This window comes from Peromyscus maniculatus, chromosome 3 (genome assembly GCF_049852395.1).
Source record: "Peromyscus maniculatus bairdii isolate BWxNUB_F1_BW_parent chromosome 3, HU_Pman_BW_mat_3.1, whole genome shotgun sequence".
NCBI lineage: Eukaryota > Metazoa > Chordata > Mammalia > Rodentia > Cricetidae > Peromyscus > Peromyscus maniculatus.
Genome location: NC_134854.1, coordinates 10,887,430 through 10,904,653, shown reverse-complemented (window position 1 = coordinate 10,904,653; position 17,224 = coordinate 10,887,430). Strand labels below are relative to the sequence as shown.

Below are 17,224 nucleotides of genomic sequence, written 5' to 3'. Positions count from 1 at the left end.
ATTTCTGGGTATGATACCACATCATAGAGAAGTGGTTATTACAGACAATGGCCTACCAAGGTGAAGTTTGTAATAAAGCCTATTATGTGGTTTCGCCATTGACACTAATGGAATGTAACAGTGATTTCGAATGATTTAATGGTTCCCAGGTTGGGCTCTAATAGCGCTCTTTATATTATGATGTATATCACAAAACCTAATGCGGCTGTTGTGATATATTGACGGTATTCATGCTGTTTCATTTTTTTAGGGGAATTTAAAAAACTGTCAAAGAGGAAAATTGATAGGCTGCAACTGCTTTATTTTCAAGGGTTCTGTGTTTTAAATGTATGTGCATAAATCTCCATTTGGTGCCACTCTTAGGCTAATAAATTCATTTGCATTTTTATTCTGAGGTAATAAAGAAGCATACATGTGTGTACTTTTGCTTGTGTGTTTGGGCATTGTTTCGCAGTCCATGTATGTTTGTATATAAAACCCAGCATACAGAAGACTGCGCTGTCATTGTATAATGTTTATATATAGCTCTATTAGAATAAAAAGTGTCTGGAGGAACACTACAGATGAAATCATAGCTTTCTTACGTAGTATAAAATTATTTGGTTGGAATTGTGGAGCTGAAAGGCAGAATTTTAGAACTTTCTTACTAAAAAACAAAAATGCAGCCCCCTAGACAGCTTGCACACCCGCACTTAGATTTTTGAGAAGAATGGAATGGGTTGAAAAGTCAATCAAAGCAGCAGTATTACTCTCGGAGCTTGACCTCACAGCTCTAAAGCCTGAATCCAAACGAAGGTGGACAGTGTGGTAACATGGAAGCCCATGTTTCCTACCATGCGAGAGGGCTTGTCACTAGAGTCCTTGAAGAGGAAGGGGAAGAAAGGGGCGGTTCCAACAGCACCCACATGCCATCAATCATACTTTCAAATGTCTTCAACATTATCTCGTTAGTTTGTTCTCTTGCTTCACAATGTCCGATTTCCCCAATGCTATGTAGCATCTGTGTCTTAAAGAATCTAAAAGCCTTTTTGATAAATCCGACTTAATTGATGAAGCCATCTTCATCATTTCCAGTCCACTGCCGCTTTCTTTTCTCTGGTCTTCTTTTATGGTCAATTAAAACTCAGTTCAATCATCACTGATTCGTAAGTATATTTTAAGTAAACAGCCTCTAAGCTCTCAGAGCATATGTTTGAGTGACTTGTATGACTGTGCACAACACCCCAGAGTCCAGCTGTTGTTCAGTTAGGCAGTGTGTTCTTGTGGAGAAGAAGATAACACAAGGCATAGTGAGTATCAGGTACTTAGGCAACAGATTACTGAAAAACAACTAATTTAAGAATGACAAGCACGTTTTTCTTAACAGAAAAACTTTGCTAAACTCTATAATTTATTGTAAGTTTCCACAACATAGAAAACATGTTATTTTTATTTTTATTTGAAGTACTTAAATATTATGGTATAGTTGGTATTGCATCTTAAGTATAAAAATGAATCTACCTGAATGTATACATTGAACTGTGAATCTCCTTCTACCTGTATAAAGATGACTACTGTACACAGATGACTACTAATGCACGAGCCATGTGTATGCCTGGAGGTGGACTTCATGTAGACTGAGAGCATTAAATTGAGTAAGTGTTCCTTTAACACACACAGAGCAACTCTGTTTATTCAAACATGCATATTGACTCGGGATGTGTGTTTGCTCGTTATGTTGGGGGTTCTGGAGTTTGAATTTAGGGCTTCGTGTGTGCTATGCAGAAGCTCTGCCACTGACATAAATCTCCATCTAGCCTTTGCTTTAGAAAACAAGATCTCACTAAATTGCCCAGGATGGTCTTGAACTCACTCTGTATCTCAGGATGACCTTGAACTTTTGATCTTCCTGCCTCAGCCACCTAAATTATCTGGGATTAGAAGCCTTCCTCACCAGGATCTGCTAATGGTTATTTTAACTATCACAACTACAGGTGTATGACATTTAGCAGTGACTTGGTTATTAAATTAGATATAATGTTTTTACCTGAAAATCTTATATCAAATCAACCTTAGCCTCCTGAAGTTCTCTTCACCAATTCAGGATAAATAAATAACTAGTAAACAACAAAATAAAAGACAAAAAGAAAATGCAATTAAATGAAAAGATAATCTCTTGCTGAATAGCAATACTTGATGTTTCAAAGATTCCAGTTTTTCCTGAAATCATTTTCCCAAAATGAACAATATACCATTAATGTTCATGTACTTTGGTGAGAAGTCAACAAAAATTTATCAAAAATGCATTTAGTAAAGTAAATGTTAACAAAAAATACTACTAAAAGAATAAAAAGCAAAAAATTCTAAAGCATTATTAAAACCAAGTTTAAGTATAATGTATCATAAGTAACATTTTGCAAGACATAAAATTTTAGCAGTATAGCCATCCCCAAAATGAGTGGAAAATTTGTGAATAAAAGCAGTAATCATTAAAGTCAGTAGAGAATGATATATTAATCAAATAACGATGCATAAGCAATTAGCTAATTGCTTATGTATTTGTTTTATAATTCACTACCTGCTTTATAAGGGAAAATTTTGGAAATGGTTATAAAGAGTATTAATCAAGGTTTATGCATATCACTGCATTTGCAAGTAGAAGAAAAGTTCTCGACATGAGATCATCAGGGCACTTCTGGATTCTTCTGTGGAGTGAAAACCTGTGCTGTACACTGCTCACAGAGTAGCAGGGGAGGCAGTTCCTCTTACAGGAGGTGCATTTCTATGCTTTTGTATGCAGGCGGCAAAAGCACAGGATCCAGAACAACTATTGGCCCAGGAGCACATGGGGTTCACCAGGAGTCATAGCTGTGACTGGAGTCTGAAGACATATGTACAGAGGCTTGGAGGTCTAGTCCCATATGTTATTATGAAATAATAAGAGATTAAAATAAAAGAATGCCCAGTGTAGCAAAGATGTATATGTAAATGCTGAAACTAGAAAAGATCTAGAGAAAAATATCAAGAAAAATTTTTAGAGAATACTAATTTACATTGATTTGATTGAGAAGGACATTGTAAGTACACACAAACTGGAAAGAGACAGTCAGTTTTCTTTTGGGGAATGACCACTGGTAGGTTTGGCACATACCTCAGTGGATGACTCCACAAGCATGCATATATGGGCAGCATGAATTAGACTCCACGAGTCCTAAACAAACAAACAAAGAGACCATGAAGTTGGAAGATGTGTTGAGGTAGGTTCTGGAATAAATTTGAGGGAGGAGTAGAGATTGGATATAATCAAGATACATGCATGAAATTTTGAAGAGTTAAGTTTAAAAATTATATAAACAATATAAAGAAAAAGTTCAATGAACTTGGTCCCATTTTCTTAAAAAATCACAAAGCTAACTGGGTAAAATCAAAGGGTAAACTAGAAATAAAATAGACAGAAGCCAACCAAAAATCCATATAGATTTATGCTCAAAATCAATTGTGAGAGATATACAACTCAGTAATGCTGTGATTTCTATTCATTTAAACTTTGAAAGCTCTCAATGCTTTCAAGCGTATGAGAAAACACATTTCACATTATCAGTGGTATCAGAGTAGATTGTAGGACAATTCAAAATCCTACCATAATTATCCAATAAATATGAAAGTGATCTTTTCTTCCCTATTACAAGACAGTGTAACAACCCCCCCCCAAAAAAAACCAATGAGATATTATTATATGCCCCATCCTGCATGGCTAAGTTGAGTAAAACATTTAACTTAACAGCCAACTGCTGGTAAGCTTTGGAGCAGAAACTCTCATATACTATTGATTACAAAAATTGATGCAACTAGTCTTGACAACTAACATCATTTTTTCAATTTGAACATATGCAATGGAGCAAGGTCTAGCAAATTACCTCCCAGTTACACTCAAAATAAACTCATATGCATGTGCATGATATTCAGATAATCATTGTTTATAACATTTCCCATAGAGAAAAAAAATCCTAAACATTCACCTGCAGTAGAATAAATTAGTCACATGATGGTAACATAACAAATCCCACGCAACAAGAAGGACTGTGCTACTGATAACACCATGAAGGATATGTCATCCATGTTCAAAGGAAAAAAGACTAGAAATGGGAGTGATTCTGCACCAGTAAAGAGTAAAGACCAGACATTTCTAAATCACAAGTCAGAGCCAGGCATGGTGGCCCATAACTGCAACCCAGTGTTCCAGACACTCTAGAGGCTGAAGTGGGAGGAACACAAAAGCATGAGCAGTTTTCTGGCAACATAAGTGAAACTTAGTTGAAAAAAATGAATGAGGGCAGGGGAGGGGAGGGGAGGAGAGAGGAGAGTCAAGCAAACAGATTGGTGGTTACCTTGGAAAGGAAGGGAAAGGCAGAAGGCTGCAATTACCAGGGATTCTGATGGCGCTTTGGAGAAAGGAGCTATTGTCTGCTTTCTATGTCATGAACTCAGTAAAAGTTAGTCTGATGTTCACCTGTGATGATTATTAAATGATCTTCTCTTTATTTTGTAAAACTAATATATATTATACATGTGATGAAATGTTTAAAAATAAACAAAGATCAAGTTCAGGGATGAAGAAACAAAGATGAGGGAAATATTATCCATAACTTTGGAATTCTGAAAAAACAAATGTGCAAATCTCTAGGTTGTTCTGGAGGCCTTTACTAACAACAGTATCCTCTAAGTCAATAGCTAGAAACTGGAAATTAAAACATGGGCTATAGTCTAATCATCCAACCTTTTACCTGATTGATTCAGTTTTCCCCACAAGCATGATTTGTAAGAGTCAGAAAATAACATTTACTTTTTCACGTGTAGACTTTTTCTTCTTCCCTACAATTGTTATTTTGTAACTAAAATATTAAAAGTTCAGGTAAATACAAATAGACCATGTACCTTGTTGCCTAATAATTTTGAAGTCTTTCATAACTTTGTACCTTGGTGGTATTATCTTTGTTCTCCGTGGTTTGTTCTGGGTGATAACCTTTAAAGAAAATAGGAGACCTGAGGGGAATAAATGTATTCAATATTATTAAACCTCTATATTCAAATGAGAATAAGGAACAACATTATTCGTGATGCTATAGACCTATGGGTCAATTTAATTAGAGAAGAGCCTACACAAAGGTTGCTTTGTTTATAGGATATGGAATAGTTAACCCTTGAAATCCTGTATTTCCTTGCGATTAAAAGCAGAATTTCAATCTGTAAGTGCTTCGGTGGTGTGGGGGATGTTGACTCCACCTGTCATACAAGATGTGCCCTTGCTGGGATAACATACTCAACAAAGCATGTGTTTCCAATACCACACCGGCTTCATAAGAAGGTGACGTTCCTGGGTGTTAGGAAAGACAGCTTAACAAATGAAAATGATTAGCCCGTATGTACCTATGTCTATTAATTATGTAGACCTATAGACCAGCTGTGAGTGCTCAATAACTTACATCACCCTCCCCCTCTCAACTCTGCACAATAGTTATTTGTTTAGTGTTTTACCTCCACTATGGGGCTACAAGCTTTTTAAAATTAAGGATCACATCTTATTCTTTTGATACTCCATCCAGATCTTGGCTTAGTGCCATATGCAGAACTCAGATTCCATACTTGCTGAAAGGAATAAATTCCTTTCCAACCACATATTGACCATAAGAAATGACACATGTGCCCTTAATTCTCCTAAAGCTAAAGGAAAAACTACTTAATTAACCCAAGCAGAATGATGCTCTACACATTTGTTCTACAGAAGACTAAATATATATTTAACACCTGTCAGCAAGAACATGCTGCTATACAAAGGGAGAGAAGCAAGTTGCTGGCTTCTGTGGAGGTCTGACAGGAAGGAACAAGATTGTGACTTATTGAGGAGGCTTTTAATATGAACTATGGCCAGAAAGACTAATTTCCTTATTTTGACTGCATGATCTGGTGCTTACTTTAAAGATACATTGCTTTTTTTGCAGGAACAAATGATGTTGAATTTTGGAATCTTGTATAAAATATGCCCTCACCTGGAATGGTCTGGTTTTTGATGCCAGGGCATAGCAAGAGTAGAAAAATTCATCATGAGCTGGTTTGAAGTCCTGTGATGCTTTTGACCTATTTGGTTTTCCTCTCTGTTTCACTCCCTAGGTAAGGTGGAAAACGTTAAGAAGATAATTAGACAGTGAAAGAAAAAAAGGCTATGACTGTCTAACTTTTTCTCTCATTCTATCAAGGTCCATTCTTAATGAAGAGTATCAATGTTCTGGGTGACAAAGGTCACATATAAATATATAGATGAAATAGGTAATAGGTAATAATGGTTTGTGTTAATAGCATACCGGATCCCATCATGCAGCATTTGAACTACCCTTGAAAACAACAGCCTATGGTGAAACAGCTTGTCTTGGGAACTGATGTAAAATTTCATGAGATATCCTAATGGGACTCTTCCTGAACTTTCTCTGCCCCAATGTCCTGGGATTTATTGAACTTAAAAGGATGAGTTTCCTATTGCTTAGCCTTTACCTAAAAATAATAATTATCATTACATTTTAAAATACATACAAAGTATAGAATATTTTTAAGTAGAAAACATTGATAACATAAAAAAAAATGATTTTTAGAACACCACCTTGCTTCAGTTTATTGTTTTTATCTAGTACTAAGCCATAAGAGGTCAGGCTGAAGGATGGCCAAAGTCATTTGTTTTTTAAGCCAAAGTTATTTTGGCCTTATAAGCAAAGAGAAGATCACTTTACTCCTGGTTTTCTGTAAAACCTTCCTTATGGAGAGCTGGCCATGCTCCTACATAACAGAAATAGGAAAAAATGCTTCCTCTTATGTAACCTTAATATTCTCTAAAAATAACGGTGCTTTATCTTTGTTACAGCATCCTCTTTCCAAAGGTTCTCTGGAGCATATTTGGAGAAACAAATGAGAGGGTGACTAAGAAATACAGATTCCTTGTGAGATATTAAAATGAGATTTGAATAACCATTATTTCATCTTGACTTTTTAACTTTAGAGACTCTAAATAGGTCGGTTTCTACTGCCTTAATTAGTAAAATCAAAATAACAAAAAATGGCAATTTCCTACATTCTCAGGATTTTTTTCCCTCAGCCTGTAGCAATAATTATATTTTACAAATGCAAAACACCTCATTTAAATTGCAGGCTTCCCAGAAGTTGGCCAACTCTTATGGGCTCAAAGTGGCAGAGATAACTAATTTTTTTCTCTGACATCTTCCCCTATTAAAACCCCTTTTGGCACCTCACTGGTTATGAATAAGCCATGTAAATAAATTTCTGTGTCAATATTTTTTATAGTAAAACATTTTACCCATTGGAACAGAAGGAGAACAAATCAGATAACTGGCACATTTCTAATTTCTACCTTCGCTGGATAGCCTTAAAGCTACAGTTGACCTCTTATTTTATATAAATCATTATATATATAATCTGGAAACAATTCATCAAGTTACCCCCTTTCCTTTGAAATACACTTGTATTGCTAAAAGGTTGAGGAAAGACCTCTGGGGAGCAAGGGCAATTTTTGACATGGGTCTCACCGGATTAAACTATGCAGGGACAATATAGAATACATTGGAGCAATAACATTATCACATTGAGGCTGATTGAGAGGCATTTCCTTGCATTTCTGTCCTTTTACCATAAGCCAATAGTAGCCACAGGCATTTGACTGGAGAGCCTGGAGGATTGACAGGCCTGGCAGTCATTACACGCTGGATTGAATACTAGATTACTCCAAAGTGGCTGAGGGTCAGGGATCAGTGTGTTCCCTTTTGGCACTAAATGACTTTAATATCCTTACTGTATTAGTCAATTACTTTAAAGCTGCTGCTCTCTGAGCTCTCTCTGCCCCCCTGCAGTTTACTATGGACATTTGAATTGCTCTCATACTTAACCCACACATCTGCTTTTAGCTGTCAAAAGAACAGTGCTATCACTGGGCTATTGACAATATGAAAGGAACTGAGACACTTGCTGGAGGAGTCAAGTGCCTCTTTCTTTTGGCTGTTTAGTTTAAAAAATAAAAAAATAGGAAAAAAAATAAATAACTCAGTTACAAAAGTGGTCCTCCTGGATAAGGGATTCAGCTTCAATTACTCTAGTAGTGCATGAAGTGACCAATAGCAAAAAATAAAAATAAAAAAGTGCTTAAAAAAAAAAAGAAAGAAAGAAATATGGAACTGTGGTGGAAGTTATCCATCCTGTTTATTCACCACTTATTTCCACACCTTGCCCATTATCTACGCAGGAGCTTTCTTAATTTCCTGAACACTCACTTTGGCTACAACTGTCCATAAGTGTGCAGCAGTGTGAGAGTCTTGAATAAAGTTTTTGTTTCACTTTACAGTGGTTCCTGCGATAGCAGAGAATTACATTGCATGCCTCAATTTATTGGGGCAACACAAGGAAGAATTTTATATTGCAGCCACTGAACTTTAAAAGGTCTGGAGTGGCTTGATGTTAAAGCAACATGTCTAGATTAAATGTGGACTGAGCTGATTTGAAATTTAAAACCACTTGAAAGTCATGCCTTCAGTGTTTCAGAAAAAGTGAGAAGACTCCCACACAAGAGCACATTTGTTGAGTGGGCCCTGACTTGTGGACACATGCATCTGCTTGTGTGTGCACATGAGTGTGCGTACATACATGTGGGGGGGGGGGGGAGCGCTGTGGCCCATCTGCTTTTAAGTGTCAACGTAAGTGTATATGAGAAACTCAAGAGTACTCCAATGATAAAAGAGGACATCCCAAAAATTTGCAAAAAAAAAAAAAATCATTAAGTTCTATATCATGTAGACACAGAAAAACAATGCAGAAATATACGGGAATGCTAGCACATTGTCAGTATGTCCTTATAGCAACATCCTGGAAATATCCCTGACTTGCTACTTAGAAGGCATCACTCCAGAGGATCTGACTACTTTTTAAAAAGTGGTCCTGAACTGTTTTGCTAACTTTTAACATGGATTTTTGATTCCTGCATATGGTTCATTATAAACAAATGCATATAAGCAACATTTTACAACATAATTTTAAATACTTTATTTTTTCTCAAATAATGCTCAAATTAATATATGTAGTGGGCACGTATTTTTGTTTGCTTTTGCCTGGAGTTTTGTACTAATGAGCTGTGACTTCAGGGATCATTTCTTTCTGTTGCATCAAAAAGATTCTAAATCTCACTCCAAAAACAGACCAGAAAACAGTTTATCATCAGAAACATAACAATAAATTACTATCAACCATGATTTTTTAAGACTGCAAATTTAGGTTATATATAACCCATTACAAATGACAGTTTCATCATCACAAAACATATTGGAAAGGCAATTTTAAGGGATAATGGCACAGAATTATAAGATTGGCAACATTTTTGTACTGGTTTGATTTGATAAAAATAATATCAACTTATCCTAAATATTTGAAAATGTACCCTTGCATTTCTCAATAATATCAGACGGTCGCTAATTCATGCCATTTTCTCCTTAGTTCAAATGTAGTTTCCATCATTAACCTGGCTTTTGTAAGCATAGTCTGATGACTAAAGAGGAAGTCTATGGCATCCTCAGCAAAGCCCATTTGACTCCCACAATAGAAAAAAGTGGGGGGCAGAAAGGGGACTCTTTCACTCACTGAGCATCCATAAGACATAGAAAGATGATCACCTTGGGAACTGAAATTCATGACTTGGCTAATTTAAAATATAGTCAACAAGGTCCTTAAAACCCTTGCTACCTCTTGGCAGTCCTGTCCCACCGGCACCCCGCACTCATTTGTATTTTGTTGTGTTTGGGGAATTGAGTATCCCACAGAAGAAAAATACCCTGACAAAAAAGCATTTGAATCAGCCCCCTTGATCACTGGGATGACAGGGGCTGAAGCGGCATAGCCTCGACTGACAACGTCTTTAATATGAAACACTTATAAATATTTACGATACATAACTCACCCATAACTCTACGGGCAGCACAGGACTCATTGGTTCAGTGGGAACCCTAATCATTACTGTTGGGATGAGAGTATATGTCTTTGAGAAATTGATCATTGTTAGTTCATTTGCTCTAGTTGTCTTTCCTAGGACATATTCTGATTTCTAATAATAAAAAGAATTCTAATTGTCCTTAGTGTGTTTGTAAGAATAAGTATTTCTTATTCCTGAAGAGTGGGGCTCTCTTAGCATGTCCATGTTCAGTGGGTGCAAACTGCAAATACATTCCTCTAGAATATGTCACTAAGCAAATGTGGCCTTTGCAAGCTTTTTATAAAAACTAAATTTTAAGCATGAGGATGACCATTTTGTTTGCAAGGTGAAGCACTGTGAATTGTTTTGTGGAATACAAATGTCTACAATAGTCTGTTAGCAGCAGGCTAATGTTCATTTGCACACATTCCATTCTTGTTTTCCTAATGTAATCAGGGGGAATGAAATGACCAATTCAGGTGAACTCTCCTCTCTTCATGACCTAGCAAGAGAAGGACAACATACTCCAAATTGTGTAACTGGAGGTGCAGTTAACATTCATGGCACAGAAAGGGGTACATATAATTTATAACAATGAAAAATAAAGCATATTGGGTTATAATCCATGTGTTTACCATAATAGAAAATTAGTTAACTTACAGTGTCTTTTGATCTTCCCCTGTTATAAAACGTCACAATTTTATATTTGCTTATATAGTACATCATTCAGTATTTTCTAGTTTGAGGGAAAATAACTTTATAACCTCCAAACCAGAGAATATTGTTCTAGAATGTTATGAGTTTAAAAAAAGTCCTTTTAAACAATGACAATAAGTAGCACAATTATAAAGCTTTTTTAAAAAAAATGTGATCCTTAAAACTATGCCTGTTTACTGTTTTTCTTATGGAATTATGATTGTATGTGATGCATATATGCATCACATACAATATAGCTCAGGCATAAAGAAAATGACACTTGCATATGAATGTCTCTGAATTACCTCTATATTTTTAAAACTTTTTTCCACATGACAACAATATAGAAAAGTCTACAGAACCTGCTTCCCGTGTCCAAAGCTCCACTAGATAAACAACCTGCTGGCTGCCATGCCCAAGAGTGGGGCTCATAATTTTCAGCCCAAGAATGACATACACAAATAAAGGAACTAAACCATGGAAAGGAACATAGTTTGGTCTTATGACTAATGGTAACCCAGTGCTATTGAGTTACTGAACTGTGTCTGAGAACTAATGAGAAAATTTTCCCAGGGGAATCTTTATCCAGTGCACTTGAAGAGCACCTCGGGGACCCATTCCGAGTCTGTCACCTTCCCCGTCTCATTGACACTCTGCTTCTTTACCACCATTACACGGGCACCCATTTCACTTCACACCTCACGATTAGAATATTAAAAGGAGAGAACACTACTGCACTTGCTCCAGAGAGCAGAGTTGTTTTTGACACTTAGAATAGAAATTGTCACCAGAATATCACAAAGACATGAGAGTCTCCAGCTGAGTAGAACACTCTAAAGCTTAAAGCTGTTTTACTTTATGGCTACCGAAAACTTTCAATTTCTTAATAGTCCATAATTCATTTACTCAGTTTAAAGGATATATAATTTCAAGCAAAAGAAAAAAACTAACTGTACTTTTAAAAATACAAAAAAATTACTCAGCCATGGAAAGTCGGTATGGGTCATGACTGTTTTGGTCTTTTGTTGGTCCTGTTTTCTTTGGTCTTGTGTATTCATGGATAGAACTTCTGCTCCCAAACTTTAGGATGGCATTTCCTGCTTGACAACAGCAGATAAACTGCAATACAATTGCCAATGTCTTCCTATAGTGAAAAGGGCACACTTGTTATTTCTAGAACTAATAGTGAATTATAGGATGACATATACCCACTTTCTGACAAAAGGCAACAAAAAAGTGGGGAAATTGACAAGGCCTTGTATAGATGTGTTGCACTGTTATAATTTTTAAACAATATCTACTTTGTAATGAATTATCAATAAGAGGGTTCCCTTGTGAAAGCTTAGGGTTTTCACTTTAATCATAAGTGAAATCCTGCCACTAACAAAGCAAAATTAGTGTTGAACTGTTCCTTTATCCTTTCAGATATCATGATGCCTGTTTGTGGTCAGGATCTATTATGTCCCTGTGGCTCAGCAAGCATTTTTATTTCCATTGCTAAGGTCAAACCATTCAATTAAGAGCATTACACTTTCATGCAAAGGGCCCCTCCATACATACTTTGGTTGAAATTTATTAATTCTGCCAATAACCTCAGTGGTTATCTGTGTATTTTGCCAAATATATTTTGCATAATAATGAAAATCCTTTATTAGTATTTCTTCTACATTTACTTTTATGGTAAATTAGACAATAGGCCCTCTTAATAAACAGTGAAATTTGTATCCTTAAATACACAAATGTACCAGAAATTCTACAAAATAATAAACTTCGAGAGCCATTTCCTTCCACAGCAAAGTCTTACTTTTATACAGCTTATCATCCTTCCTCATTAGAACGCCTTTGAGATATAAAATACTGTAATCCTGATTTTGATCCTAGGTTTACACCCACAAGGAAAATTTAGGGCTTGATTGGGGATTTTCTTTGTCATTGTTATTTTTATATATCCATTCTTAGAGTGCCTTCATATATTGATAGAATCATATTGCAGATCATGAGGGGCTTGGATTGAAACAATTCTGAAGCTCTCTGAATTCTTAAAGGACTCAAGCAGAAAGACTGATCACTGACAAAGTAAGAATGAAAATACTTCAGGAAAATGAGACAGTCTGGAATTTGTAGGTATTTCCAAAAGTAGGTATTTGGTGATCCTAGGGATAGATTAAAAGGCCAGCTGGGTGGGATGCATGGAGTTGTCTATAGAAAATTATTCATCACAGTAAATTTTGATTCACATAAAGTTTATGGTCAAACAGTTGATCCAGAGGAAGAGAAAAAGAGAGGTTAGATTTAGTATTCTGGTGTTGGAGTTCATATTTTTGGATTTGGCAGGGCAAAAGCTCTGGTTTTTGCATTCTCAACAGCCTAGGCTCAGCCACTTTCCCCAATACACTAATTCTAGAATTAAGAAATGTTCAAAAGCAGAGAAGGGAGAATTACTAAACATACATATTGGGAAAAAGAACCTATGACCTTGTTTGTCTTTAGGGTACTTATATGAGCTTAGGTTAAAATAGAGGAAGAACTGGGAAAGAGGGTAAGAGGCATGCATACTTAAGAAACCTTGGCATAGTATATAGACCACTCAAATTCTTGAATGATTAACATCCATATCTTCAGATATAAGAAGGGAGTTTCCCCAAAGCAAAGGAGACAACTAAAAAAATGAGTCAGAGGTGTCAAGTTTGCTTATACTTTTAGTAATCTTGTGGGCTGAAGTGAGTAGTCAAGTTTTGGGCAACATAAGTTTCTATGTATTTCTTATATTCATGGAGAATCCATGTTTTTGCTTTCTTTGAAACATTTTATATTATACAATGGGATAAGAGCTGGGCTTAAGTGGATTTCAAAAAGAAAGGATATAAATTTTGCCCCCTTTCTACCATCACATATTCAAAAACTATTTGTATATAAGCTATTACAGGATCTGTGCATTTAATATTCTAGAAGCAGGAAAAAATAGGCCCAGAAAATTGTATTTCATCCATTGTATGTACTTAAAGACACACACGTTAGAGTTATAATTTCCTGGTAAGCTGGCTTTAGAATGCCTTCCACACAGGTATCTTGCACTTAAGCAGAGCAAAACCTTGTGAGTCTTGAGCAGGAACAATTCAGGATGTAATGCACATGAGAGGGTTAAACACACACTCACACTAACCCTCCACGAGCCATCCATTACAAGGGCTCCCTTCATTTTCTATGCCAGAGTCACAAAATAACTTCAAACTTTGTTCCAGAGATGAATCAAAAGTCCACCTCACACACATAAAAAGGATGTCTCTATGGATTTAAACCAAGACCTGATTATTCAGGAGCAGCTTATTTGGCTCTTGGCTAAGTCAAAGTTTGCTTCTTCTGGGCGTGTTTGACGATAGGGAACTCGCCCTCATTTTCACCCTCTGCTGTTCTGAAGGATGTGCTAAACACACAACTTCGTCTTTACTCATGTGGTTTTGAATGGGCTCTTATTTGACTCATCTTCCTTAGAAGTGGAAAAAAATAAGAAATCTTTTGCATGTGCAGGGATTTGGGGATTTATTTTCTTTTTTCTCTTCATTTCTTTTCCCCCTGAACAGAATTTCTAGTCTTTAGGCATTTGTAAGGTCTCTGTTTCACTCTCTCAAACCAGCTCCTAATAGATAGGTGGGGAGATGAGAGATACAGGCAACAGAAATGGATTCTTATCCATGGGAAAACTTAGAACCTTGGGGACCACAGGCCACCACCCTGGGCAGAACAGTTCAATGGAAAGTACTTCTGCTTAGCATAGGCATGATTAAGTGACAAGACCCCAAGGGATGGACCTTCTCTGATGATTCTTACTGAAATACACAACCCTCTGTTGGCACATTGGACTTACTTGCATACATTATTAAAGATTACTCTTTTCTCCTCTTTTAACTCAGTGTACTGAAACATCCTCCAATTCCTTTATTACAAGCATTTTAAATGTTTGCACTAAACTAAACATCTGAATGAAAACAGGGATGTGCTTATTTTATCCAAGATCTAGATCATGGCAGCCTAATCAGTCTCTTCAAATGGAACAAAAATGAGAAAGCCACGATGCTCAGGAGAAAGGATTGGGAATCTCAAACGAGTTTCTGCAAACACCAAATATGTGCCCCAGTAGAAAAGCTGCATGAAACTTTTAAATCTGGTGGCCTTAAGATTGAATTCAGACAAAAACAACCAGCTTGAACTTCATCAACCAGATCTGCCCGTATTATTATAATAGCCTAAAAGGAAGGCTTGTGCTTTTCATTGCTAGACTTTTGTACATTTAGTACGTTTGGTATTTTATTTTCAATATCAGAGAACAGAGCTGACAGTTTGAATCAGAGTCAATGTGCTTCAACAAATATTATAAATTGATACCTGGTTTACATTTCTGTTGTTTTGATAATCTGTGGCTGAACTGATTTCCCCTCACTCTACTTCTATAACTTTACACTGTCATTTGAGAACAGAGGGATTTTATTTTCTCATGATCCTACACAGTTGAAGAAAATTTTCTTTGAGGTGATTTTGGAGCGATTTCTTCTTGGCTATGTCTATTCAATATCTAAATAAACAGTGAAAAGTTGAAAAGTTCAGTCAATTCCTCTGTCCCTGGCTCTCTCGACACCAAATAAGAACTTAACTAAAACCAAAACGCAAACACTACAGTAACCTGGAACCTGGTGCACCTAGTCAAACCTGGGCACGTTGCTGGAGTTCTTACCACTTGAAGACTGCAGCAATTTAAACACAGCCAAACCTTGTCGAAACCTGACATTTAGTGCTACACAGACCTCACTCGAGTGTTTTTCTGCTTCTCATTTTCTGTGGAATTTTCTTCAAAAAATCTTAACACAAATTGTAAACAGGAAGAGGAACTGCAGGTTTTTTACTCCATTAGTTTTCCAGGGAAGGCTATAGTGTTGATTCTTTAATAAAAAAAATAGTTATCTAGATGGTAGTTACTTAGGATGTGTGATAGAGTCAGGAAGATAGTATCCACTTGACTTAAGAACAATCATGCAAAATGAAAGCAATTCAAGCCCAAGTCCAAAAAGCAACTTTTTAAGAAAAACCAAACAATGAAGAAAGCTTAAAGAATAATGAGTACTTGAATCTATTAGTAATTTCCCAGTGAGACTCAAAGTTCAAAGGAAACTCATTCAAAGTAAAGGAACAGAGGGGATTATACCAGTCATGGGCATCCATAAATGAATGGGTTTGTGGGATTTCATAGGGTATATAATAACAGATGCCTCGTGGCCATAAATAGGACAATGCATAAAATGATAATTGAGTTATTTATTAGAGGTTCTGAAGCAAGGCATTTTATATCTTTCATTTGAAACAAATTCCAAGCTTAAAGTTGACAGCTAGTCAGTTTAATATCTCTCTCACATGTGGCACAGTATTTGCATATAGTAAAATCCATCAACGGAAAGGCAAGCTTACCTGTTTTATATTATGATGAAAACTTTTCAAATGACATAGTAAGTGAAAAGTGTAGACACCGAACATAGTTACTTAATATGTAACAGGTAGGGGAATATTTTCCATCAAATTAGTTATGGATATGTTAACCCCTATTCTTTTTGACAGTGGTGATAAAAACTGAATTATGCTTTGGCTGATGATTTGGAGGAGGAATCAGTGAAGGTTTCCCCCTTCACTCTTCCTCAAATTGTTTCAATTCTCTGTTGCTCTGTTGATGTTCTGTGGGCATTTTGTTTGTTCTGCTTAACCCGGGCTTCAGCAACGCAAGGGCATGGTGCTTCTTGGAGTTGGTCCACCTCTGACTCTAACAAGGAAAAATAACATGAGTAATTTACTTCTTAAAACACTAAATTATGAAAGTCTTTGCTTACATGAATCTATAGTTGTGGTACTAGATTGAGATGAAACTGAATTTTGCACCATCAAGGCACTGAGACACTTCTTTCTGAGGCAAGGAGATTGTTCAACACACAAAGTTACCTGCCCCAAAGCCTGATGGCCTGAATGCTATCCCTAGGACTGGCATGGTAGCAGCTGAGTTGTCCGATGACTTCCACACACATGGATGGCTCCTCCTTGACATACACATACTAAGTAAATGTAAAATGTGATAAAACATCAAAATAATTACTAATGAATGCACTGAAATCAAACAAAGAATCATGTTTACATCTAACGTGTGCTTCTTTGTGGAGGAGAAATTTTCAACCACAGGGTCAAACTACATGGCCTTCCTGCCAAACTATATAGACTTCCTGCCAATCTTATTTTTCTTATGAAAGTAACATTCAGAATGTGAATATTAAAGTTCAATTAATAATATTTTTTCTTGGGTATGAAATGGACATTTTTTTTTTGGAATTTTCAACCCATCAGAGAAGCCCTGATAAAAGGGTTTGAAAGCATGCCATGAAAACAAACCATCTTCCAAAATGACAAAATAAAGACTGTGGGTCTGACTGGGTAATCCAGCTGTATGCAGAACAAGAAGCACAGAGGGTATACTAGCAGTGTGTTTATAATGGTTTCCATGTTAAA

The 17,224-nt window shown here is 36.3% G+C and overlaps 1 long non-coding RNA gene across 1 annotated transcript; it reads right to left on the bottom strand.

Moving 5' to 3' along the window:
- Positions 1-3,124: 3,124 nt before the first annotated feature.
- LOC143272267 (uncharacterized) lies at positions 3,125-16,648 on the bottom strand. Its single transcript, XR_013049672.1, has 3 exons — positions 16,145-16,648; positions 6,027-6,143; positions 3,125-3,190 (listed from the first exon to the last, which is right to left on the bottom strand). It is a non-coding gene; the product is annotated as an uncharacterized LOC143272267 (long non-coding RNA).
- Positions 16,649-17,224: the final 576 nt, after the last annotated feature.